The 27083-nt window shown below is 35.1% G+C and overlaps 1 pseudogene; it reads left to right on the forward strand.

Annotated features, from left to right (window-relative positions):
- Positions 1–26832, forward strand: part of LOC143389045 (kinetochore protein NDC80 homolog) — a 106947-nt pseudogene extending 80115 nt beyond the window's left edge.
- The last annotated feature ends 251 nt before the right edge of the window (positions 26833–27083 follow it).

The following is a 27083-nucleotide window of genomic DNA, read 5'->3' on the forward strand; positions in this document are numbered from 1 at the left end:
TTCATGTTCAAGCTTCCAAAATAATGTCACTGCATGTGAGGGTGGGAAGAGTTGCAAACCAAAATTTTCTCTGAACACATGGGCTGATTCCAGCACTCCACTGTGACCAATACAAAGAACATACTTAAAAATTACCTCCTGAGTATGTATTAAGCACCAGGCTATACTTGACCATAATGAGTAAATTAGGAAAAAGAGACATGTTTGATTTACCTCCCTATTTGCACAGAATGTCAAATATAGTGTACAATACATAATAGACACTCAAATCACAGGTATGGAAGGAACCAAGAACTTGACTTTTCATATTCCATGTCTGTTTTGTATTTCTTGAACCCCCAAGTTCAGCCAAACCTCAATCTCTGTAAATACTAACATTGATGCCTAACCAGTGTTTTTATTTTCTCCTGTCTCTTCCAGATTGTCACTTAATCCAGCTTTTCTGGGTTTTTTGATTTATAATTCTTCTCCTGGCTCCATTTTTATCTTTTTCTACTTTCTGGCTCTCTGTGGTTTCTAGTTCTTCCCTGACATGTGGTCTAGCAGGCAGCTTCCACACAGTCAGCAACACAACATACTTAGAATATCCACTACGTCCTTTTCTTATGCTTCTTGATGTTTGACCTTGTCTTCTTGAGGACTTTGCCTTTGGGACAAATAAAATTCATCTATCTCTTCTTGATTCTGGTCTCTGACCTTCAGCTCATTTGGCAAGTTTCTTTATACCCACAGCGTCTTCCTGAAAAACTTCTAAGATCCCCTTATTGCTTCTCTTTCATGTGCATTTGCTTTTTAATTTGATATTATGCTGAGTTACTCTTGGAAATTCCTTTTAATTAGTCATATTGGAATCTGATTTTCTGTGGATTTTCTCAGTGGTACGGGACTGATTGACTTTTGTTTTTATGAACCAAATTAATAAAAGGCCCATTTGCCTTGCCCCATAGTGCTTGAGGACTGACTTTCAAATCAGGCTCCAATCAAAGCCCTAAACGTTCAAATCGATGATTACCTCACAATGATTCTGTTTTGTTTTGCTTTAATTTAACTACTGTATTCCATTCTTTCCCAAAAATACAAAAAGGAAGAATGTCGTATCCCATTCTTCAAGTTAAATCCTATAAGAAAATTAAGAAAGAAGCTGTAATTTACTTAGTAAACACACTGAAGATATTAAAACTAAAGAAAATATGTAGGTGTTATCAACAGTACTAACATTTTCACTCTAAGATTCCTTCAGAATCTCTCTCCTCTGCTTTACACAATTTTTGTGTGTGTAAAGCACACACACACAAAAAAAAAAATCCAAACTCCAAACTCAGTCAAGTCAAGCAGTGGTAGTAAAGAATTCAGGTCAAGTCACCTGCTGACTTGGGAAAACTGGCCCAGTGGATCATAGAGGGCATCCTATATAACAGCTCAAAGATGAGCACAGAGACCCTTGAAGTCTTAGTATAAGCTTAAGTCAGAAGTACAGGGGCAGAACCAAGGAAGGAAGGGAAAAAAACAGTCTCCACTTCTGACAGTAAAAGGAAAACTTAAGAGAATCAAACCAACCACAGGCAGAGTGCCAGAAGGTCTCAAAGACCTGCTATAGCTGAGTCTGGTATGACTGGCATAAAGAAAGCTTCACATATTTAATATATGCATCTTCATGAGTCTGACATAGCATCCACAATGGAAAGGTAAACAAATCTTTGTCATAAACATCTACCCCCTCTGAAAGTTTCCTTCTGCCCTCTCTATTATTATTATTATTATTATTATTATTATTTGTGTGTGTTAGCATTGAGAATATTTAACATAAACTCAACCCTCTTGGGAAATGTTTAATCATACTCATGGGAGTCTTCTCAACCATATGCTTGCAACTGTGTTAACAGTTCTTACCAGTAGAACCCTTGTAGAAAAAGGAATTTCTTGAGGCCAAATGTATTAATATTGCCCAAGTTTAGAAATCAGAGTTTATTTTTTCTATTATTTCCTTGGGATGAATTTATTGTTTGACCTTTAGGAATTGCTTCATTATTTCTATGTGATGGAGGCTTCTATGAAATGACCATAATCTGATGGAATCTGGCACCCAAAATAAATTTTAGAAACAAGAATTAGTAAAGCATAATCTTGGTAAAATAAATGGTATGATAGAAGACTCAGAATCTTTTAAACATAATTTTTAGGTTGATTATTTATATTAAATGGCTTCATTTTTAGGGCCTAGTTAGAAAACTATGAATTCTGGTTTATATCTGCCTATAGGCATCAAAGTATACTTCACAGAGTGTCAGCATTTTACAATCAGGTGTATAACACCAATAAATTAAAACTTAGTGTAAAATTCATCAGTTTTTTGAGTTACAGAACTTGTAAAATAAAATTTTTCACTCTGGAGATGGCAATGCCAGCATGTATTTTTAGTTATAAACATGTCACAATTTAGCATTCCACACAAATCTCAAAAACTACCCTCTTTCTTTATATAGGGCAGAACCCATCTTCTTCACCTGTCATGGGAATATCTTCAAAAGGTTGACTTCATATAGGTGGTGTCAATAGTGTCAACATTCAGTCTCAAAGCACCAGGAGAGATGGAGCCAAGGATCACATATCAATGATATTACCATCTTCTACCAAGCCACTAAAATCAGACAACCAGTTGGTCAATCCTTTGTTTACTCTGATGACTGTTTCAAGTAAATCCCACCAGATACTCAGGCTTATCCAAGACCTTAAAGATATTGAATAAGCAAACAAAAATAACAATAAATTATGTGAAATTCAAGAGGAATCACAATTTCTGTGACCATCCCTGGCTCAGAGAGGGGGAATTTGGCCAAATACAAAGAGAAACACATATTTTGGAAATGGGATGTTGTGTTTACATTAAAATACATGTTCTACTTCCTCCCCTCAGCCTCTTACTTATCAGCACCTGTCAGTCACAGAAGTGATAACTTTAACAATGTTATGGCTGCAGCAAATATTCTCAAAATACTAGTGCCAATATGTGTTTCCTGGGCATATATATGGGTGACTCAGTTCTATTTATCCCCAACCCTAACTCTGATTAGGAGGACCTTCATTATTGAAATAAATCCCAATGTGACCCTGGTTACCATACAACAGACATAAACTCTGTTTCAGGACATTTTTGTTTTTAAAAAGTCTATGAGACATTATATTTAAACAATTCACATATTGTGCAGCAGATTTTTGCATTACCACTTTGTGAAAAAAAATGAGTTTTCATTGCTAAAAGTAATTTGGAGTCAATGGGTATGAAACAAAGGGATGGGGGTGGGCAGCATAGTTCATTGATTCCATACTGAATCTGTTTGTATCTCATTGACCCTCCTTCTAGTAAGCATTTGCCTTATTATCCATAGAGTAGGCATAATGAACAAGTTCCCATGAGCCAACTTCAGGCAACCTAAAGTTAGGTAGGCAGTGAGAATCAGAAAGTATCTCTCAATTTTATTTAGCAAGAATCCACTAAGTACTTACAATTTCCCTAAAAAATGCTAAAAATTTTAAGCATATAAAGGTCTAAAAAGATTTTTGACCTCAAGTTGCTTATAATTGTGTTACAATAACTCATTAATCAATTAGCAAACAACCCAAATAGGTAAAATATGATTCATATAAACAAGAAGTCCCCCAGCACACATACACATGTGGCATACATACACACACACTTTACACTTCTGGAATGAGAAAGAATTCCAAGACTGTGAATTCCGTCTTCATTCTCTCCTTCCAAAAATGGTCCTCTGCCTTCACAATACACTACTGGACCTTCAGACTTAAAGAAAAAAATGCTAAATATTCCAACGAATTATCCCCACTTTTCTTTCACATCCTTGAGTAGTTGGCATTTGTCTTCATATATGGAGGCAAGGAGATAAAAACTAGAAATAGATTATCATGAAGTAGAAATGAAAAGACTTTGAAAAGTATGAAGAGCTATACAAATTTAAAAAGCTGATTGATTACACTCCATGGGCAGGAACAAAAGGCCAACATCAAAGACTCTTTCCTACTCAGGGAAAAAAGTAACAAGGGAAACCAACATAATCCTGTTACTGTAATTGGTTACAAGATTTGATACTTTTATAAAAAATCATCCACCAGTAATCATTCTACATGAACTATATCCAGTAAAAGTATATCCGATATTAACTGGTTAGCAAAAAAATACTTGTATTATCATTTAATTCTAAGAGCAATCTTCAATTTATTCAGAATGGATGATTCTAGCATACATGAACAAACAAATTTGGGACTCAGGCTAATACATACATAACTTCACCAAAGAATGTGGTTTATAAAGGCAGGATATTTCTTTTTAAAATGTTTTTTAGAAGTTGATTAGCCTTTATTTTATTCATTTATTTATATGTGGTATTGAGAATTGAACCCAGTGCCTCATACATGCCAGGCAAGTTCTCTACCACTGAGCCATAACCCCAGTACAGCATATTTCTTAATAGAAAAAGGAACAAAATTGAACAACTTATACTGTTGTGTTGTGTGCATGTACAAATATGTAACAATGAATCCTGCTGCTATGTGTAATTATAATATACCAACAAAACATTTTTAAACATTAAAAAAAGAAAAATGTATCCATACAGAACCCTCTCTATGAGCTACATCAATGTAAAAACAGCAATCATTACCAACCTGAGTTGAGAAGAATCACTCAAAAGACCACTATGCTGCAAATCACCCAGAAGCAGAATTTGGTTAATTGAGATAATATATTCAGGCTAACCTATGTAGATACTTCACATTATGTTGGTAAGTTAATATGTGTACTATGCTAGCTCCATAACTTCGCTCAATAACAGAAGGAATACAAATGCGGTCGTAGAAGACAGGACTGTTAACATGAAGTAATAGGTTTTGAAAACTTAACTCCTTTCTATTCACACAGAATCCTGTACTTCCCCATCCACTCACTTTCATAAGAAATGTAATGCTCATGTACACATCATCAGATTCACTTTCCAAAAAGAAATTGATGCTCACAGAAGACCCCCTTAGTTAAAAAAACACACTAAATCTGGAAGCAACACTGTAATATTGGCCTCATTGTTGGTCATACTATGTAGAGAAAGGCATCAGGAATCAAGAGTTGCCCAAGGTCACACACCTAGGAAATGACAAAGAATCCAGTAGACTACATCCAGGTTTAATCCTCAATATAAAGTTTGTGCATCTCTTCCACTGTGACAATCTGTATGCCCTGTAACAGAGAAGAAAATATGCAAAAATAACATCTTTCTTTCTAAATGCACATTTGTCTTGGACCACAAGTTCCTGAAGGATGGGACAACAGCAGTGCCAACTTGGTCCTCCTTGTACTGCATGGACCTGCACAACCAGGTGCTCTGGGATGTCACCTTGATAATGAGGACAATAGAGAAGCAAAAGTGCTGGTGAAGGTAGACACCTAACTCCCTGCTATGTCTCTGAATTTATAAAAGGTCTTGGGAATGATATGCAGGAAAAGGAAACAGAGTCTCTGAACCCAGGGAAACTGCATACACCTGACACACACTACCGACTCTGCTCTGCTAATGGGCAAATATCCAAAGGAAGCATTAAATCATTACCAGACTTCAAATTACATTGTATTGGAGGAGGAACAAAGACAGATGGCAGGGAGTTCCACCTGCCTCCAAACTCTACTGCACTGTCCCTTGTCTCCCCTGCAGCTCAGGTCTGGAATTTTATGTGCAGCAAAAAAAAAAAAAAAGTCAATGCTGAGCAGCTATTGCTGTCATTGCCTTTCCCACAGTCATTTCGCTATTAGCTGTTGACAGAGCCGATCGTGTAGTTTGACAAGAGCCAAGGAAAGATGAGGGATGAGATGTCAAGGCTAAGAACACCACTGCCAGTGTGAGGTGGCTTTGACACCCACTCACTGCAGACAACCCTCATCATCTCCTCACAAAGAGGAGAGAAGACAGGAGATGATGCAGGGAGAAAGTAAAAGAGGAGCGTGTGAAAAGATCAGCATATTCTGCCTGCCAATTATCTTTGTCTCTCCCCACCCCACCCTCAAACCCAGTTCCTTAATTTTAACAGTTCTGTAAACTGCAGCAATGAGTGCATGGTCCTGTCTAAAGGGAACATTGGTCTCCAAATGTGAACCCAGGTGTGAAAGCACATTGCCCTTCCTGCCTCCCAGGTCAGTGTATTCTCCAAGACCCTCAGCTCTGGCACAGTGTCCTATTACCAAGAAATGGGCTTGTCATTTCTGATCTCCAGTAAAATCTCACACACACACACACACACACACACACACACACTCAAAAGAGACAACTAGGCCTGAGCTATTAAGGGGAAGTCATTATTTCTCTGTCTTAAATCCCTATGCCTATTACCCAAACTTCACTTCACCATTCCCTTTCACAAAAGTGTATTTAATAGTACCATTACATCTTGACATTAAATATCAATTCTGATATCATAAGAATATGTACTCAGGAGTAACTTGATGTGCATCCAAATAGTTTGAACTCTCAACCTGTTCTATGAGACTTTTTAACATATTTATTTATTTATTTATTTATTTTCCCTTGTATAGACTTTATTTTTATCCTGATTTTTTATAGATAATATTTATTGGTTTTATTTTTTAAATAAATGACAGCAGAATGCATCACAATTCTCATTACACATATAGAACAATTTTTCATACCTCTGTTTGTATATAAAGAATGTTCACACCAATTCATGTCCTCATTACATGTTCTTTGGATAATGATGTCTATCACATTCGACCATCCTTGCTAATCCCCTTCCCTCTCCCTTTCCCTCCTACCCTTCTTCCTTATCTAGAATTCATCTATTTCTCCCATGCTCCCCCTCCCTATCCCACAATGAATCAGCCTCCTTTTATCAGAGAAAACATTGGGCTTTTGTTTTTTAGGGGTTGGCTAACTTCACTTAGCATTATCTTCTCCAATGTCATCCATTTACCTGCAAATAGTCCTGATTTTATTCTCTTTTATTGCTGAGTAAAATTCCATTGTGTATATACGCCACATTTTTTTTATCCATTCATCTACTGAAAGGCATCTAGGTTGGCCCCCAGTTTAGCTATTGTGAATTGTGCTGCTATAAACATTGATGTGTATGTGTCCCTGTAGTATGCTGTTTTTAAGTCCTTTGGGTATAGTCCGAGGAGAGAGATAGCTGGGTCAAATGGTGGTTCCTGTCCCAGATTTCCAAGGAATCTCCATCCTGCTTTCTATTTATTTATTTTTGCTGCATAATAAGTCCCTCAGCCCATACTTGTAGAAATATGACAGGTTCCCAATGCCAAATTTCTAGTTCCCCAGGTTATAGTTGAAATATTTTTCTCTCTGCTCTGCAGAAGGTAGAAAGTAAGGGTTGTTTCTAAAGATTCATCCCTCTTAAACTTGAGGTAGAGAGAAATAAATATTATGCCATTAAAGGGCAAATCCTCTTTATGGTCTAATGTCTTTTAAATTCTTCTTGACAGGCCTTTCAGGGGTACAAAGGACAAAAGAAAAGCATATTATTTTCAATTTAGATAAGTGTAGGCAGAATCAGAGGAATATGCATGAAGAATGCTTGCATTCGATCTCTCAGATCATTGGAACATGATCTCAAGGGTCTCTAAGCCCTAAGAAAATTGCAGCATGAGGTCCAGGCCTGCCAAGGACAGGACAAGAGGACTGACAGAAGACAGCTCTAAGAAGCACCATGTAAATGCCCAAGTACAGACCAGAGATCTGCCTGGCTATTTGGAGTCGCATGATCTGCATGTGAGTGTGACTTGACACATCTGAGTGCTAGGGTGGTTGGAACTCTCCTCAACATCAGAAGATTGGAACAAGACTTCATCTCAGTGTTCTGCTTGGGAAGGAGAGATTTGCCCCCACAAAATCTGGGATGTTCTTCTTTAGAAGTCGGTATATCCGAGGGAAACAGGCAGCCCTGTGTGATTGGGCACACAGATAGGCTGGGGCCCAAGAGATAAACTCTCATTGCAATCATGATTTTGCCCCAATAAGACTGGTCTTGAACATATTCTTTCCTAATCCTCACACTGCTGAAAATAAGGAATGAATCATTTTCCCACAGAAGTTGGCTTTGTTAATATGGAAGCATTGCAGTATTCCTAAGACATTTGTGCTGGAAGTACTATCTATTCCAGGGACTGTCAAACTTGAAAATACATTAGAATCACTTTGATAGGTGGTTAAACACACATTGCTGGGCCCTTTTATAGATTTGGGGAGAGACCCAAGAATTTACTTTTCCAACAAGTATTTAAGTACCACTGGCAATACTGTCCAAGGGTTTCCCCCTAAGAATTGATGATCTAACCTAATCCTAAATTTATAAGAAGAAAATTAAATTTAAAAATATTCATTAAATGCCTGTCATGAGTATGATTTTTGGACTTTTTAGGAAAAAAAACACGATTTTATGCTAAATTAAATATTGATTAAATAATTAGACATTTTTACAAAATTTCTAAAAGTGCTGGAATGTAATTCCAGGGTGAGAAAAAAAGGCTGTTTGGAAATTATACCAAAGATAGAAACAGTGAAGGGGAACCATATAGGAATTTTATATGTAAAACTATCAAATGTCTATGCTGTAAAGTTTGTGACAAAATGCAAAATTATGAAAAAGTATTTGTATTCTATATGACAGGATAATGTGTCATGTCCTTAAAGTGCAAAGAATCAACAAGGAAAAGACAAACACCTTTAGGAACTTAATTTGGAGTTGCAGGATCTGCATGTGAGTGTAACACTTGACACATCTGAGTGCTAGGGTGGTTGCAAGTCTCCTCAACATCAGAAGATTGGAAAAAGATTTTAGGAACTTAATTACACAATTTGAAATATATATATATATATATATATATATATATATATATATATATATATGGCAAATAAAAATGTCTAGTTGCACAAGTAGAAAAAAATATGTATATTATATGAGCTTGGCAAATAAATACTAATATTATTCAGTGTTGCAACAGCTTGATTTTTATATGCTGCTGAAGTGTTTATAAGTTGGTAGTGTCATTCTTACATTAGTTAAGGTAACATTAGCTTCTACTATAATAACTCTGGAAGCATATAATGATATATATATATATATATATATATATATATATATATATATATATATATATATGTTTTGTCCACATTAAGTCCAAGAAAGTACTCCTGTGTGCCAGCAGGCTCCCTCTAATCAGTGATTCTAGAACTCAGACTCGCATTCTTCCTTTCATCTAGTACTTCTGCCATTGTTGCTTAGACATTCACAATCAAGCCAAAAAGGGAAATAAGGGTAGAAAATAGCATGGCAGGTGTCTATGGAGTAGTCTTGTAATGACAGGCACAATTTCCATTCATAATACATTGACTAAAAATCATTCATATGATATTGAGTGACACCTCAATAAGGCCATTATTTTTAAAATGTAGAAAGAAAATTCAGAAGATATATTATGTTATAGAAGCAAAAAGCTCTTCAAGAAATGAGATTAAATGATCCATGCATTGCTATTGTGAGGAGACTGAGGAGGATGAGGCCTAAAACAGAATAAGAGTACTTTAAGAGATTATTGTTAATCCTGAAAGAAAAAAATTATAAAGTCTCAATAAAATGGTAAGACTTCAACATTGATGGGAATTCATTAAGGAAAGTCTAGAATAGAGTTATAAAGAATAACAAAAGTACTCAAAAGTTATACTAATGAGTTCTGAAGTGAAAGGGAAGAGATAAGTGTCTATAATATTAAGTGACCTGGAAGGCAAATGCATGATTTTTTTTACAATAAATCTGATGGTATTCACAAAATAGCATCTAACTATAAACACTGTCTTATTGGAGGCTAGAGCTTGAAATTTTGTGCAAAAGTAGAAAATTAGTTTTGCCAAAAAGAGATACTTCTTCCTCTAAAATCTTAGAAATAAGAGAAAATTTTGGTAACAATGCAAAAAAACTGAGACATAGAGATAATTTTTCAGAAATCTATAGTTAATTTAGTAATATGACAATTCAAACTATCTGCTAAAAAAAGTAAAAGGAGTTTATTTTTTTATATGACAGCATAATGCATTACAATTCTTATTACACATATGGAGCACAATTTTTTAAATCTCTGGTTGTATACAGTATATTTACACCAATTAATATTTTCATACCTGTACTTTGGATAATAATGATCATCACATTCCACCATCATTAATAACCCCATGACTCCTCCCTTCCCCTTCAACTCCTATTCCTTATCTAGAGTTTGCCTATTTCTTCCATGCTCCCTCTCCCTATCCCACTGTGAATCAGGCTCCTTATATCAAAGAAAACATTCAGAATTTGGTGTTTTGGAATTTGCTAACTTCACTTAGCATTATTTACCTGCAAATGCCATGATTTTATTCTCTTTTATTGCTGAGTAATATTCCATTGTGTATATATGCCTCATTTTATATCCATTCTTCTATTGAAGGACACCTAGGTTGGTTACACAATTTAGCTATTGTGAATTATGCTGCTATAAACAATCATGTGACTAGGCCCCTGTATCATGCTGTTTTTAAGTCCTTTAGGTATAGACCAAGGAGAGGGATAGCTTGGCAAATGGTGGTTTCATTCCCAATTTTCTAATAAATCTTCATACTGCTTTCCATAATGGCTGCAACAATTTGCAGTCCCACAAGCAGTGTATATATGTTTTGTCCACATTAAGTACGAGGAAGTACTCCTGTGTGCCAGCATGCCCCCTATAATCAGTGATTCTAGAACTCAGACTCCCATTCTTCCCCCACAACCTCGCCAACACTTATTGTTGTTGGTCTTCATAATAGCTGCCCTTCTGACTGGAGTAAGATGAAATCTTAGAGTGGTTTTGATTTGCATTTCTCTAATTGCTAGTGATGATGAACATTTTTTTCATGTATTTGTTGATTGTTTATCATCTTCTGAGAAATGTCTCCTCAGGTCCATGGTCCTTTTATTGATTGGGTTATTTGGGTTTGTTTTTTTTTTTTTTTTGGTGTTTAGCTTTTTAAGTTCTTTATATACCCTAGAGATTAGTCCTCTATCTGATGTGTGAGAGGTAAAGATTTGCTGGTATTTTGAATGAAATTGGACAAATATGGAAGAACAATCATTAGAAACACAACCAGAAAGGAATACATTATTCCAAAAAAATCAAGGGTTTGACTTTTTTGGTAGTTTTTAAATCCCTGAGGTAACATGTAGATGAATGCACAAGGATAAAAACTATTAGATGCAATAAAGGTCCACCAGTCTTTCCTTATTTGAAGAAGCTCACATTATCAAGAGGTGACCAAAATGTACTCACTGGGAAACAAATATACCTTTATTACAGTTATCTGAATCTTTCAAATATTACTTTCTTTGAAATATTTTCCCACAATAGATGTTTGTGTTTCATCACGAGTCATCAACTATGTCACTCAGAAGAGTCAATAGATTTAATAGCTTATCCAAAGTCCAACCATTTTTTTAATTTTTTCACATTCCTTTGCACTTTATTCAGAAGAACACCACACAGTGCAATAATCTCTGGAAATGTATTTATTGATCTGAGGATGTTTCAACACAATACGCAAGACATATGAAACTGGCAGGACATATTAAATATTTACTGTCTAATTTACTTGATCAATCTACAAAGTAGACAACATGGTTTTGAGGGGGTGAAATAGGGAAGATGACTAATCCGGAGGGAAAACTTGACAAATGGAGCAATAAGATTTGTCCATGTTGGAAATATCTGAGCCTCCCAAGAAATGCTCAGGCTGTAAGTTCTCTGTGGACATAAGAGTTACAAAATAAAAAAAAAAAAAAAGTATGCAAAGACTATCCTATTCCAGGGTAGCTTGAGGCAGCTTTAACATTATCTGAACTTCCTGTTTGCTTGTGGGCCAAAAAAGGAGTTCAGTGACAAATTGTTCTGGAGTTCCATGACTAACACTGAAGACTGAACTCCAATGAAGTGAAACAGATCCCAGCAGTAAAACTTCCAGTATCCACATGAAAGATGAAGCACATTTTTTTTTTACTGATATCAATTTTCAAAGATTCTGCCTTAGTTGAGACTCCAGTCACCAGCATGGACTCAAAATACTCCCAAGATAAAGTCATGGTCACACAACAGGCTTTGCAATATTTACTTAAAAGAACATGTCCAGTTTGAAATGGGCCTGAAATCAAAAGCTAGTACTGTTTATGTAAATAAGTTTTAGTCTCTGTATATTAGGCTAGGAAGACCTTGGAAATTATCACTGCTCCCACCAAGCAAGATGCATTTCAGGAGACAATCCTAATTGGAATTAATAAATCACTTATCAGTCAGGAAATGAGTAATCATATCAAGAGCTAGGAAGAAACCAGAAATTTCCGGAGCACATGTGTAACTGGGATCAAATACAGAAAATATCAAGGTTAGGGTTATAAGACTTATATGGGAGCTAATAATTATTTAGTCATGTATTAAGCCATTATTGTGTGTGTACTATGCCCCAGGCTCTGTGATAGTTACTGATAATGCAAAGATATAGAATGTAGTCTTTTTGAGAGAGAGAGAGAGAGAGAGAGAGAGAGAGAGAGAGAGAGAGAGAAATTTTTAATATTTATTTTTCAGTTTTCGGTGGAAACAACATCTTTATTTTATTTTTATGTGGTGCTGAGGATCAAACCCAGTGCCCCGCGCATGCCAGGCGAGCACGTTACTGCTTGAGCCACATCCCCAGCCCTAGAATGTAGTCTTTAAGTAGTTTACCATGTCTAATTGTAGACAGCATAAAGAGTTAATGCACAACAATTTCAGTAGAGAATGCTTCTTAAATGGAATAAAGACCTTCCTGGATTTAGGAAAGTCTTGTGTATCTACAGTAAGCAGAACTTAATAACTTCTTTTTCTCCAAATTTTAAAATTTGCCCTACTCCAAATATAATTCTCCTTTTTGAAAAAGTACTGCAGAAACTTTAAGAAAATACATACAAATAATTGTACTAAGCAAATAAATTCTACAAATAGCCTTATGCAACATAAAAAATTGCACAAATATCCAAGCCCATCTACATTTATTTTGTCTCATCCAGTGGAATATTACAACTCTGTTTCCATGACTTCAAACAGCAAGCTGATTTGGTCAAGTCAGTGAAATAAAAAGTCAAATGAGTTTTCTTAAAAAAAAAAAAAAAAAAGACAAACTGAAGTGGTTGATATCTTCATTCTGTATAGGCACCATTTAAAACATGATACATATTATATTAATCAACTGTGTGCTTTAATACTAATTCCCAATCCATTTTGTCCACTATTTCATAAAATGCACAACTCTGCCTGAGTTACTTTACATGAAGTATCTTAATATATCATCTTCCAATCATTCATTTTCATCAGAGATTGTCAATAGGTAATTGTGTCAGATTACTTGGACTTCAAGTCTTATCATACAGCTTTCCATCCTATCATATATTTTTCATCTCTCTTAAAAGCATCTTATTTTTTTTCTTGAAATTAAATTTAGTTAAAATTATCCAAACTATTCCTGTTTTTATTCTTTATCAAAGGATTACAAAGTTTGTATATTTTGAAAAGACTTGAATAAAATGTTGAAGCCCATTGGGGACAAATATTATCTCTGATTTATGGGTGGGTAAAGAGGGATTTTTCATATTCTGGGAAAAGACATACGTTATCCTATAAGAACAAAAAGCTGTCCTTTGTTGGAAGTGGAATCAAAATCTCTCTGCAGTTCTTGAGAAGAACAGTGCAGAATTCCCATCAACTGTTCAAACTCTATCAACCCCCACATCAGACAGACAGGAGATCGGGGAGCTGGATCAGGTAGGTACTATAGTGATAGTGACAGAAGATAAAGAAATAAGGCCTATTTCCTCTCCCAAAAGCCAAGATAATCATTTGTGAACACTGGAGGTTCCAGGAAGATGGAAGACTGACAAGGAGGCCCCTATAATGTCCCTCCTGGGACATCTCAATTTCTCTTGGAATGCTTCCTCCATTCTTGGCTCTTTACAGAAGAGAATCCTAATCTTCTATCATTTGTACTGGCTCATAAGTTTATTCCAGCTATTAATATCCTGACTCTTTGATCTCAGGATGCATGACTGACTAACAACTTCCCTTCATGTTTCTTAGTTCAAATAAACAAATTAAAGGATTATATTGGTTCATGATTTCATTCTGAACCATGTGATAATAGCCCAAGCAGAGGGTTCTCTTCTACTCAGTCTTTTCATGACAAGGTGGGACATATATTACTTGAAGAAACTGAGTCCCCATTAACTTTAACCCTGGGTTATACCATGGAGAACTTGTGATTTCTAAGAAAAGGAATTTTGACTAACTTTTCTTTATAGTGTGCATGGCTTTTTTATTTGTTGAATTTCTTCAGATAAATGAGCCTTTTTAAAAAAAATTATCTTTATTATCTCATTTCTAAGCAGAAACTTAAGCCCAATCAGAGATTTTTTCTATCCTTTTGGACATGTCACCATTGGGGTCATTAAATATCTCTACAAGTCATAAATCTCATCTCACTTGCTAGTCCACCAAATTTTACCAGGGTTTTAAAATTTTTAAATCATGAGTGAATTAATTAGTTACAACTAGTAGAGCTCAAAATAAAAACATTTTCAAATAAAGGAGAAAACAGCATTTAGGTCACCTGAAGAAAATTGTTATGGCGTCTATACTCTAGAAACCACTTCCCTCATGGAGAAGAGAGCTCACAACCACAAGAGAAACTCTAACCAGGAGAATACTCTATCTGTCATCTAACCTAACCACATCCTCTCTTGTTCTTTTCTCAGTGGAGATGAAAAATAATCTTTCTTGAATAAGCCAGTAAAATAAAAACCCTGCGCTATTAACATAGCTACCACTTTTTAAGTGTATACTAAATTAAAGATTTCTTTTTAAATATTGCTGAATTTGACTCGAAACTTGGAGGTCTTCAGGAGCTCAAATCTCCTTTTTCCCAAAGTTACTCAAGATCAGCTGCTGGGTTCCTATGAAGCAAATTCAACTACCCTTAGTTTTTGAGTAGAGCACCTCTGTTTCATCTATCACCCTTAACTTAACCATGTGAAACAATGAGCAACAGAAGGCAAGAATTCATGGATTCTACAAATTAAATATTAAGCACTCTGTTGCCATATGATAAGTCTCATTATAACAAATCAATCCAAATCTAAAAATGTAGTTTTTTTCTTATTCCTTCTAGCTTTTGAGGAGTAAAAGACCCAACTATCCATTCTATTTCATTCACAATGACATGTTTATTTCATAATAGTATTTCTCAACTGACACATAAAATAAATATCCTTTGGGAGAATATTAAACACAATGTATTCGCAGAGAGAGAGAGAGAGAGAGAGAGAGAGAGAGGAGAGAGAGGGGGGCGGACATCTCTACAGATAGGTAATAGTCTTCAAAGAAAGAACAGGTAGATAAGAGAGAACCCCATCAAAGAGAAAAAGATAGGTTCTAGAGAAGGACTAGAAATCAATAACACAAGTGGAGGGCACTCATTCTATTTTAATCAACTCTTAAATGAAGTGAGCCTACAGGAAGGGAAAATCCCAGGAAGAAACTGATAAAAACACAGGAAAGATTCTGGATTCTTGACATTGATGAGAAAGGGAGATGTGATACTTTAATGACTAAAATGACTTTTAAAAAAGTTTTTTTCAGAATCTTTCTTTCCCCTGGGAAAATTGTATAACTCCAGTGGAATATACAGACTGTACATTGGAAAGTGCTTCTAACACATTTCCTCTCAGTTATGATTGTGGAGAGCATTCTTTTACCTAGAGAAAAAGAACCATTGATTTCTTCCTTCCACTTTCTATAACCCTAGGCCATGTCTCAAACTTAAGTCACACTTGGGATTTTGTTCTTCTGCGAGCAATTTTAGGTCTCTACTAATGTAATCCTAACTTAATTGTTGGAATTAGGCCTGAGTTTCAAAAAGTGGGGGAAGAAAAGATAAAGTGGGCACAATACAAACACATTCTCTCCATGTGTCACCCAACTCTGAACTCTGTTCTCCTATTATCTTCCTACCTCACTTTCTCAGCTATTTTGAGCAATATACTCTCTCAGTTTTGTTTGAATTAAACTATTGCTTAGAAAAATAAGAGCATCACCCCTTTTCTACATAAGAATGATAATGTCATTAAATACAAAGCTCTCTACATTTCAAAAAATAAAAATATTGCTCTATAGTTTAGAGATCCATTTACTTTTATTCAGAAAAATTTAAAGCTTTAAAAAATGGGGATCAGGGACTTAAATTGTTATTGATCTGTCAAATATTGTATTATAACCTAGTGATAAAAGGTAATGTATACCTTATAGCCCCACCTCCAGCTAAAGCTCAGCCTCTTCCATACATATCAGGAAACATTTCAGGAAGCAAATCAAAAGCACTTAACTTATCCATCCCCATAACCTCCATATACACAACTGTTGGTTCTCAGTAAAAACTAGACATTTGTTATGCAAACACTTCTTCAGGAGAGGTGTTTCAGTCCCACAAATGAATCCCTGTGCTGTGGCCCATGAACTCTACTCACATAGAATGTCCCTAGAAGTTAAGAACTACCTTCCTCAGAGCCAAAGGAGCAGTTCAAACCAAGAAACCCTTAATTTAAGAAAGAAAGAAAGAAAGAAAGAAAGAGAAAGAAAGAAAGAAAGAAAGAAAGAAAGGAAGGAAGGAAGAAGGAAAGAAAGAAAGAAACTAAGAGAAAGAAAGAAAGAAAGAAAGAAAGAAAGAAAGAAAGAAAGAAAGAAAGAAAGAAAGAAAGAAAGAAAGAAAGAAAGAAATGGAAATTCTAGATAGGACAAAGGAATGGAAGGGGAAGGTAGGGACATTCGGGACAGAAAAAACAGTGGAATGAGATAAACATCATTACTCTAAGTACATGTATGAAGACAAGAATGGTGTGACTCTACTTTGTGTCTGACCAGAGATATAAAAAATTGTGTTCTATGTGTGTAATATGAAACGTAATGCATTCTGCTGTCATATATAACAAATTAGAGTAATAAAAAATAAATAGATAGATAAATAAATAAACAAATAAATAAATAAATGGAATGGTGTCAACCAATGTCAGCAATCTAGAAAATCAGGTCATGCAAACAAGCAGAGTTTGAGTATTTCTGAGAATTTAGAATAAATCTGAGATGTAACAGCCAGGGAAATGTGAAGAAGGTGGTAAATCAGGTGTGAAATCTGTAGCCACTCTACATGACTAAAGAACATATAGTTCTATTTAATGCTGGGTTCTTACCAGCTCTAAGGAGCAAAAAGGGGAGGAAGAGAAGGGGAAGGGGCATGGGTGTAGGAAAGATGGTTGAATGAGATGGACATCATTACCCTAGTACATGTATGATTGCATGAATGGTGTGATCCTACTTTGTGTGCAACAAAAGAAGTGAAAACTTGTGCTCCATTTGTGTACTGTGAATCAAAGTGCATTCTGCTGTCATGTATAACTAGTTAGAACAAATAAATAAATATTTTTTTAAAAAATAGCTGCCTGGGGATCCAGTTGCATTTGGAGGATCAGAAATGAACTGAATAGCCAGGTATGTCAGCTCATGCAAACAATCCCAGCAACTCAGGAGACTAATCTAAGAGAATCCCAAGTTCAAGCCCAGCCTCAGCAACTTGGAAAGTCCTTAAGCAACTTAGCAAGACTCTGTATCAAAATTTAAAAAGGGCTTCAGATGAAGTTAAGTGGATAAACAGTATTGAGTTCAATCCCTAATACCCCAAAAAGAAAAAGAAAAAGAAATGGACTGAATAACATTTCCCAGATGGGACAAAGATGATGGGTAAAGTGTTCAGGTAAATTAGGACATTCTAGTATGTTCCTGAGGTGTGGGCATCCTTCCCCAACCAAACCCCTAGCCCACCCTACACTAGGCAATCTTTCTCTTCCCTGCAAATGGTAATGAAGCTGGTGTCACTATGGAAAATCTAGTCTTACCAATAGTTCCTACACATGCCTGGTCACCAAATCCACCAGGGTAGTTATTACAAATACAGAACCCTAAGACCCATCCCAGTCTTTTCAAAACACAAAACTGAAGACAGTTTTGTTTATCTGTACCACTGAGTTGGTTTTCTTTTTTCTTTTCTTTTTTTTTTTAAGCAACCAGCCTGATATAGGACCCCAGATAAACATTTGGGAGATTGTGTTTACACATAATAGTTAGTTTCCCTTCCTTAGGTGGTGTTGCTGTTGACAGGAGAATAAGAAAAACAGCAGGGTTTCAGGAAGCCAATAGCAAATTGGCAACAGGCATGAACAGACAATTCACAAAAATATGTACACCTGGCTGTTCAACATACGAAAAGATGTTCCTCTTCACTCATAATAGGAGAAATACCTCAGAAACCACACTGAGATACTGTTTCTTTGTGTTAGTTTGGCAAAATTCTAAAAGTACCACAACACACTCAGTGCACTCATACAGGATGCAAACTGTTGCAACCTTAATGCAGGGGAATTTGGCCATATCTAACAAAACCACATATATGTTTACATTATGACACAATAACCTCTCTTCTAGGAATTCCTATTGAAGAAATACTTTCAACCCTATCAAGACAATAAGCATGCAATCTGTTTCCAATAATTACAAAATATTGGAAATAATTTTAATTTCTGGAGGTAAAAGATTCTTGGAATAAACCGTGGTACATTCACACAATTAAGTACCAGACAACAGTAAAAAATAATAAAAAAAAGATCATTATGAATTGGATGCTTAATTTAAAGAAATGGTCAATTAAGTGGGGTCACAATGGCTTCAGCCTGTAATTATAGCAGCTCCAGAAGTTGAGACAGGAGGATCCAAGTTCAAAGCCAGCCTCAGCAAATTAGCAAGGCCCTGAACAACTTAGCAAGACCCTGCCTCAAAATTTAAAAAAAATAAATAAATAAAATAAAAGAGCTGGTGATATTATTCAGTGGTTAAGCATCCCTGGGTTCCATCCCAAGTACCAAAAAAGATAGAGAGAGAGAGAGAGACAGAGACAGAGGCAGAGAGAGAGAGAGAGAGAGAGAGAGAGAGAGAGAGAGAGAGAGGGTAAATGAAAATAAACACAGTTTGATATATTACCTCTTGTGTAAGGAAAAAAGGGGAGATGATAAATAACATATTCAATTATTGAAAAATAAAAATGAAATACAAAAATCCAGCCTCACAATTCTGGATCTATTATACTGAAGTGTGAAATTCAGAACTAATTTTTGAAATAAACAGAATGCTTTATGAAAAATAAACAATACATAGAGCTACAGGTCATAATTTCATATTATTACTAAAGAGCCACAGTTATGTTTCTGGCTTAGAATGAGTGGAATGGATAGAGGAGGTAGAGAATAGAAACAGATCCAAACAGAGAGATTTAATCATAATCATAAAATGGCATATTGTATTCCATAAAAATATGCAACTTTTTTGGAACACTAACAAACCTCTGGTTTTAAGATATCTATTTTTCAATTTACAGAAACATTAACACCCTTATGCAGAAAATTAACCCAGATTTTGTCCATTCACTGGCTGATACAGATGTTATCTTACCAATCTCTCTACTAATTTAGTCATTAGGTCCAATTTTGTAGGTCCAGTTCACAAGTACTTTTAAAATTTGTTTTTTTAAAATACATGATAGTATATTCTGATATATTATACATAAATGGTGTATAACTTATTCTAATTATGATCCCATTCTTGCAGTTGCACATGGGGTTTCACTGGTTTGTATTCCTATATGAACACAGGAAAGTTATGTACGATTCATTCCGATTCATTCTACCATCTTTCCTATTCCTATCCCTTCTCCATTTACTTAATTTGTTTAATCCAATGGACTCGTATTCTTCCCTCCAATCACCCTATTTTGTGTTAGCGTCTACCTATCACAGAGAATATTTGGCCTCTGGTTTTTTGGGATTGGCTTATTTCACTTAGCATAATAGTGTCCTGTTCCATTCATTTACTAGCAAATATCATGATTTCATTTTTCTTTATGGCTGAGTAATATTCCATTGTGCATGTATACCACATTTTCTTTATTCATTTATCTGTGGAAGAGTACCTAGGTCAATTTCATACCTTTGTTCTTGTGAATTGAGCTTCTATAAACATTGATGTGGCTATGTCCCTGTAGTATGTTGATTTTAATTCCTTTGGGTATGTGCTGAGGAGTGGGATAACTGGGTCAATCGTGGCTTCATTCTAAGTTTTCTGAAAAATCTCCATACTGCTTTCCAGAGTGGTTGCACCAATTTACCATCCCACCAGGAATATGAATTTTTTTTTCCCCACATCCCAGCCAACATTTATGATACTTGTATACTTGATAAATGCCACTGGAGTGAGATAGAATCTCAGTGTAGTCTTAATTTGCATTTCTCTAATTGCTAGAGATGTTGAACATTTTTTTAAATATATTCTTTGACCATTCTTATTTCTTCTTCTGTGAAGTGCTCAGAATGCTGTGAGACACTGTTAGCCATCTTTTACATTTTTTTTGTTTATATTTTATAATCTACCTTTTAAATGACAAAAATTGTATATTTTATGGAATAAAATGTGAAGTTCTGATAAGTTTATATATTTTAAAAGTTTATATATGTAAGATATATGTATGTATGTGTGTGTGTGTGTGTGTGTGTGTGTATATATATACACACACACACACACACACAGACACAGATACACACACACAAACTGTGAAATGAATAAAACATATCATCACCTCACATACTCACCATTTTTGCAATGAAAACACTTAAAATCTACTTTTGACAATTTTCAAGTCTGGAATTCATTATTATTAACTATAGTTAGCATACTGTATAAGAGATCTCCAGAATTTGATCATCCTATCTAACTGAAACTCTTTAAACTTTGACCAAAATCTCCCCATTACCACCTATCTCCAGCCCTTGAAAACCACCATTCTACTCTCCACTTTCCCAAGTTCTATTTTGTTAGATTTCATGCATAACATCATGCATTTGTATGTGTGTGTGAACAATGTTGCTATAACATGGGAGTGCAGGTATCTCTTTGATATGTCTATTTCATTTCATATATATATATATTGCTGTGGGATTGCTGGATCATGTATAACTATGAAAAAGAATTCTGATTTCTAAAATAGGGAATAGTTTATTCTGAATGAAATATGAGCAAACATGCACTGGGAACTCAAGTTACCCTGAAAGCCATAGTTTTCTATGAAGCTTACTCAAGCTTCTGAATTTCCAAAAGAAGGTAGGTGGGGTCTTTAATATGCAGATATAGAGGCTAGGAAATCTACAAGATCCAAATGTTGTTTTCAACAAGATGGGAGAAATTCCTTATAGGATTCTGGTGCAATCTCATTCCTAGACTTAAGGATGGGAGAAGCCAGAGGTTAACTTACATTACCTAGTTGTCATAAAAATGTCAGGTCAGACACTGATATTGATAAAATGGCTCTCAAAAAGGACCAAAAGTAGTCCAATACAACCTAAGCTTCCAGATCTACTCTATCTCTCCATAGGGTCTCATTGATCCAATCAGCAAAATCCAAACAACTTGAAAGTTCCCAAACACCAACCCAACCTCTATGAAGAACTTCAGTTCACATATGTTAGTTCTATTTTTAATTTTTTTGAGGAGCTTCCATATGGTTTTTCATAATGTTTGTCTTGGCAGTACTGGAATTTTACTTATAATACATTTTTTTTTTCAGATTTGGAGGCTCACAGCAGCTCTCACTTAACTCAGTAATCCATCATTAAATTCTTTTTTGAACTTAAATTTATAAAATTTTATTACAACTTTAATATATACACACATAGTCCAATATTACTGTATTTTATGCACATATAGCTGGATTAAATAAACGGACAAAAGAGTCAAAAATTTGGTGCATCCTGATTAGAGTCTTGCATCTGAAAATTAGGGCCCCAAACTATATATTAACTTCTGAAGTGATAGCAAAATATATCATGAATTATGCTTTCTTGCAAGAATTTTTTTTAAAAGTTACCAATTGATGAGAATCTGCATCATTTAAGAGTCCCCTGTGTGGAAGAAGCTGTTCTATTTTATGTTTGTTGATTTGAAAGGGTATTTGAGAAAGAATGGGAAAATGAGCTCAGGAGATCAGTTTTCTGAACAATTAACCTATAAACAAATAAATAACACAGTTGATGGGCTACATAATGTCACATCTCTACAGACAGCCAACAATGAGTTTGTAAGTCAGGTTGACATGATAAATGCAGCTAGATTAGGGTATACTTTGCCAAGTTCAGAAACAAAAGTCCATGTGATCACTTCCATTGTTCTACACTGTGAGGGATGCACTCTGCCATTCCCACCAAGATATTCATCAATAATTTGGGGCATTTACATCTTTTCTCAAAGGAATGTCATGTGCTCCCTCTTCACACACAAAAACAAAGAAACAAAAACAACCAAAAAAAAAAGGCAGAGGAGAACTTAACTCTTAGGAATCCAAGGAAATAACCCAGAAGTAAAAAAATAAAAATAAATAAAGGAGACATGATAAGAAGTCATAGCTTGCCTAGTCTCCTGAAGATGATCTTGGACTTCTATGCACACAAACTATCAATTTGATCATAAATCCTCAGTTTGAAACTTTGGATGTACATTAGAATCAACTTGGCAGGTATTAAAAAAGGTTAATTCTTGCTCCACTCCACCCAGTCAATTGAAAATTATCATTGGATGTTGGGCCCAAGCATCTGTAGTATTAAAACCTCTCCAGATGATTCTGAGGCATGGGATAGGTGAGAATACATTGAGTTTAAAATAATAAAAAAAATCTTTGTTCCAGTGCACAAACTTTATCAAAAAGGCAAAAACTTTACAAGCCACCATTATTACCCTCTCTGCCTGCTAGAAAAGTTTTAATAAAATTAATGTAAAAATGCTTTGATTGGCCCCCTTGGAAGACATGCATTCTGGAAGTCATCTACTTATGCCAGTCATTAAAACTAAAATTAAAAAGTTGACCAAAATTTGCAGATAAAATGTTGAGGACATATCACCTAGAGATAAGCCCATTTCAATAAATTATTACAAAAAGTATCATTAAAACACACCTTTTATATTTTATGAGATGTATTTTTAGTATTATTATTTATTTGCCTATGCTTTTGAGTTTAATGAAAGCTAGGAAGCATATTGATCTAGAATTAGAACATTTATATAAAACTTAAAACATTGTACAATTGTTTTAAAGAGAAGAAACAATAAGATGAAATGCTGCTCTTCTCCTCCATTTTGATCTTTCTCCACACCATGTATTGTTTTCCTTTTCTATGGGTGATAAGAATTTATGATATCATAACAGAACAAATATTTAGAGCAGGAAGTTACTGCTTTTTAAATAACAGAGACTAGATTAATTATTAAAGGGAAATATAAAGAAATTTATAAGGGAGGCACTTGGTGAGAAATAGCTATCTGCTTTTTGAAATAAAGAAAAGGTGTAAAATAGAGGTGAGTGCTTTGGCAATATTAATGTGAGCAGGATGAATTAATGTAGACAATGCCAACTGCCAAGGAGATCAAATCCCTGAAAAAGGAAACTACAACCAGGAGGTGTGGGGAGAAAAAAGAAAAGCATTAAAAATTAAAAGCCAGACAATAACTGCAAGAAAGAATTTTACATCTGAAAATACTTTTGAACTATAGAGAGTGCTAACAATGAAAGATACATCTAGGGAAACTAGGAGAAAAGAAATTTTAAAAAATAAAGGAAAGAAAGAAAATGGCAGAATAAAAATTACTTCATTCCATTTTATCATTTTAATGAATATAAGACAAAGAGTAAGGTCACAGACAAAGGTTTATTTCATCTCCATTGATTTCATCGCTGTCAGTTCCCAAGTCAACAAATATTTGCACAGAGAACAAGACAATGTTTAAATCAGGAAATGGAGTTGGGCAGCAAAGCCCAAAGTGTGTGTTATTATCAACATGTTTAACCTTTGCTTTCAGATATTTCAAAATATTTGCTTGTGGCATCTTGTGTCTCAAGCTGTATTTTGACTCAGTAGTGAATAGGACAGGGTTTTTTGGTTTTTTGTTTTTGTTTTTGTTTTTTTTTTTTTTTTGGTCCAGACTTGTTCAGTTTCTTCAGTTCCCCATGGCAAGAGGAACAGCTGGAGTCACCTGCAGGCCCTGGGAAAAAGGGTCCAACCCAGCCAAGCATGCTGATGTTCTGCAGGTTGCCATGGGGTGGGGTGGGAAAATGCTTGCTGAAGAGAGAAAAGAGAATGCAGTGAGGGCCTAATTATTCTGCAAACCAACACTGAAGTAGTGTTCTGTTTTTCAGTGAAATAAAATTGTTTATTGTGACCTAAGATCATGTCAATGCTTGATGGAGAATTTCTTTTCCTCTTCCCTTTCCATTCCCAATGTTATAAAAATATATAAATGTATATATACATATTACATATGTTTATATGTCTATATGTATATAGAGACACATAAACATGTGTGTATATATATGTGTGTGTGTGTGTGTCACACATACAAGCTAGGGTTTGGGGGTTCTTTTATTATTTGTGTGATTTTTCCTTTTGAAGGGTGTGGTTACTGGTAGCAATTAAGAAAACTGCATTCAATTTAAGGCAATGGTAAAATTGATGACTCTCTGGAATCTTAGTTGAGATTTTTTTGACAGTACATACAAACCCACACACTAAGAATTTATTTCTCTTGCTCTATATGTTAAACATTAATTTAAAAATATCTCTGGAGTGGAGATTTTAAAATTCAAACCTTCTGGGTTGGCAGAGGCAGAAGCTCTTGTTTTAATATGCAGTGAAGAGTAATTGCATAAATTACAGAAATTCGCCCGCTGAGCCTTGTCAGGAAACTGGAAAAAAGAAGAGAGAAACCAGCCTTTGGAAAGTTGAGTATAAATAAACCTGCCTCTGAAAGAAAAGTCTCTATATTTGGTAAAAGAACTAGTGGACATGTATCCCGGGATAGTCAAACTGACATATTTTCCAGGTCTGAAAAAATCAAGGACCCAAGACCACTTAATGATAAAGCATTCATTCAGCAGAGTATTCGACAACTCTGAGTTTCTTACAGAAAATGGTTATGCATATAGTGTATGCATAAAATCTCTACAAGCTCCATCGATTAAAGACTTCCTGAAGACCTTCACTTTTCTTTATGGCTTCCTGTGCCCTTCATATGAAATTCCTGACACAAAAGTTGAAGAAGAGGTTCCAAAAATCTTTAAAAACCTTGGGTATCCTTTTGCACTATCCAAAAGTTCCATGTACACAGTGGGAGCCCCTCATACCTGGCCTCACATTGTAGCAGCCTTGGTTTGGCTAATAGACTGCATCAAGATACATACTGCCATGAATGAAAGCTCACCTTTATTTCATGATGGACAGCCATGGGGAGAAGAAACTGAAGATGGAATTATGCATAATAAGTTATTTTTGGACTACACCATAAAATGCTATGAGAGTTTCATGAATGGTGCTGACAGCTTTGAAGAGATGAATGCAGAGTTGCAGTCAAAGCTGAAGGATTTATATAATGTAGATGCTTCCAAGCTGGAATCATTAGCAGCAAAAAACAAAGCATTGAATGAACAGATTGCAATATTGGAACAAGAGAGAGAAGAGGAGCTGAACCATCTAGAGTCATTAAGGAAGTTGAAAACTTCCTTACAAGCAGATGTTCAGAAATATCAGGCATACATGAGCAATTTGGAGTCTCATTCAGCCATTCTGGACCAGAAATTCAATGATCTCGAAGAAATTGCTAGAGTAGAACTATAATGTGAAACAATAAAACAGGAGAATGCACGTCTACTGAATGTTGTTGATAACCAGAAGTACTCAGTTGCAGACATAGAGAGAATAAATCATGAAAAAAATGAATTGCAGCAGACCATTAATAAATTAACCAAAGAGCTGGAAGCTGAACAACAGCAGTTATGGAATGAAGAGTTAAAGTATGCAAGAGGCAAAGAGGCGATTGAAACACAATTAGAAGAATATCACAAACTGGCTAGAAAATTAAAACTTCTTCCTAAAAATGCTGAGAATTCCAAAGGTTATGACTTTGAAATTAAGTTTAATCCTGAAGCAGGCTCCAACTGCCTCATCAAATACAGGGCTCAAGTTTATGTACCCCTCAAGGAACTCCTGAATAAAAATGAAGAAGAAATTAATAAAGCTCTGAATAAAAAAAAAATGGGTTTGGAGGATACATTAGAACAGTTGAATACAATGATAACAGAAAGCAAGAGAAGTGTGAGAACACTGAAAGAGAAAGTTTAAAAGCTGGATGATCTTTACCAACAAAAAGTTAAGGAAGCTGAGGAAGAGGATGAAAAATGTGCCAAAGAGCTTGAGTCCTTGGAGAAACATAAGCACCTGCTGGAAAGTGCTGTTAATGAGGGCCTCAGTGAAGCTATGAATGAGTTAGATGCTGTTCAGTGGGAGTACCAACTAGTTGTGCAGACTAAAAATGAAGAAAGATGAAAAGTCAGAAATAACTTGCAGCATCTTTTAGAAATGATTGCTACACATATAGACTGTGGAGAAACATCTTGAGAAGGAGATTACTAAAGTTGATAGAGAATATGAAGAATGCATGTCTGAAGATCTCTTGGAAAAATTAGAGAGATTACAGAAAAATATAAGAAGAATGCTGCTCTACTTAAGACTTCTGGTGAATGAAGATCAAGTGCTGATTATCCTTTATAAAAATAGTTCATTAACTGAAAATATGTGAAACCTGAAATTATGATAATTTCTTGATCATTTTTAGATGCAATAGCCAAGTTTTATATGTACCTATAGTTAATAAAACTACATTTGTACAGTGAAAAAAAATATCTCTGGTATTAACTAGTGACCAATAAAGTAAGTTAAAATATCCTGTGTAGGTGCTTCAGGTTTTACATTAAAGTTATCACCAACTTTCAAAT

Source organism: Callospermophilus lateralis, unplaced genomic scaffold (genome assembly GCF_048772815.1).
Source record: "Callospermophilus lateralis isolate mCalLat2 unplaced genomic scaffold, mCalLat2.hap1 Scaffold_43, whole genome shotgun sequence".
In the NCBI taxonomy this organism is placed as follows: Eukaryota; Metazoa; Chordata; class Mammalia; order Rodentia; family Sciuridae; genus Callospermophilus; species Callospermophilus lateralis.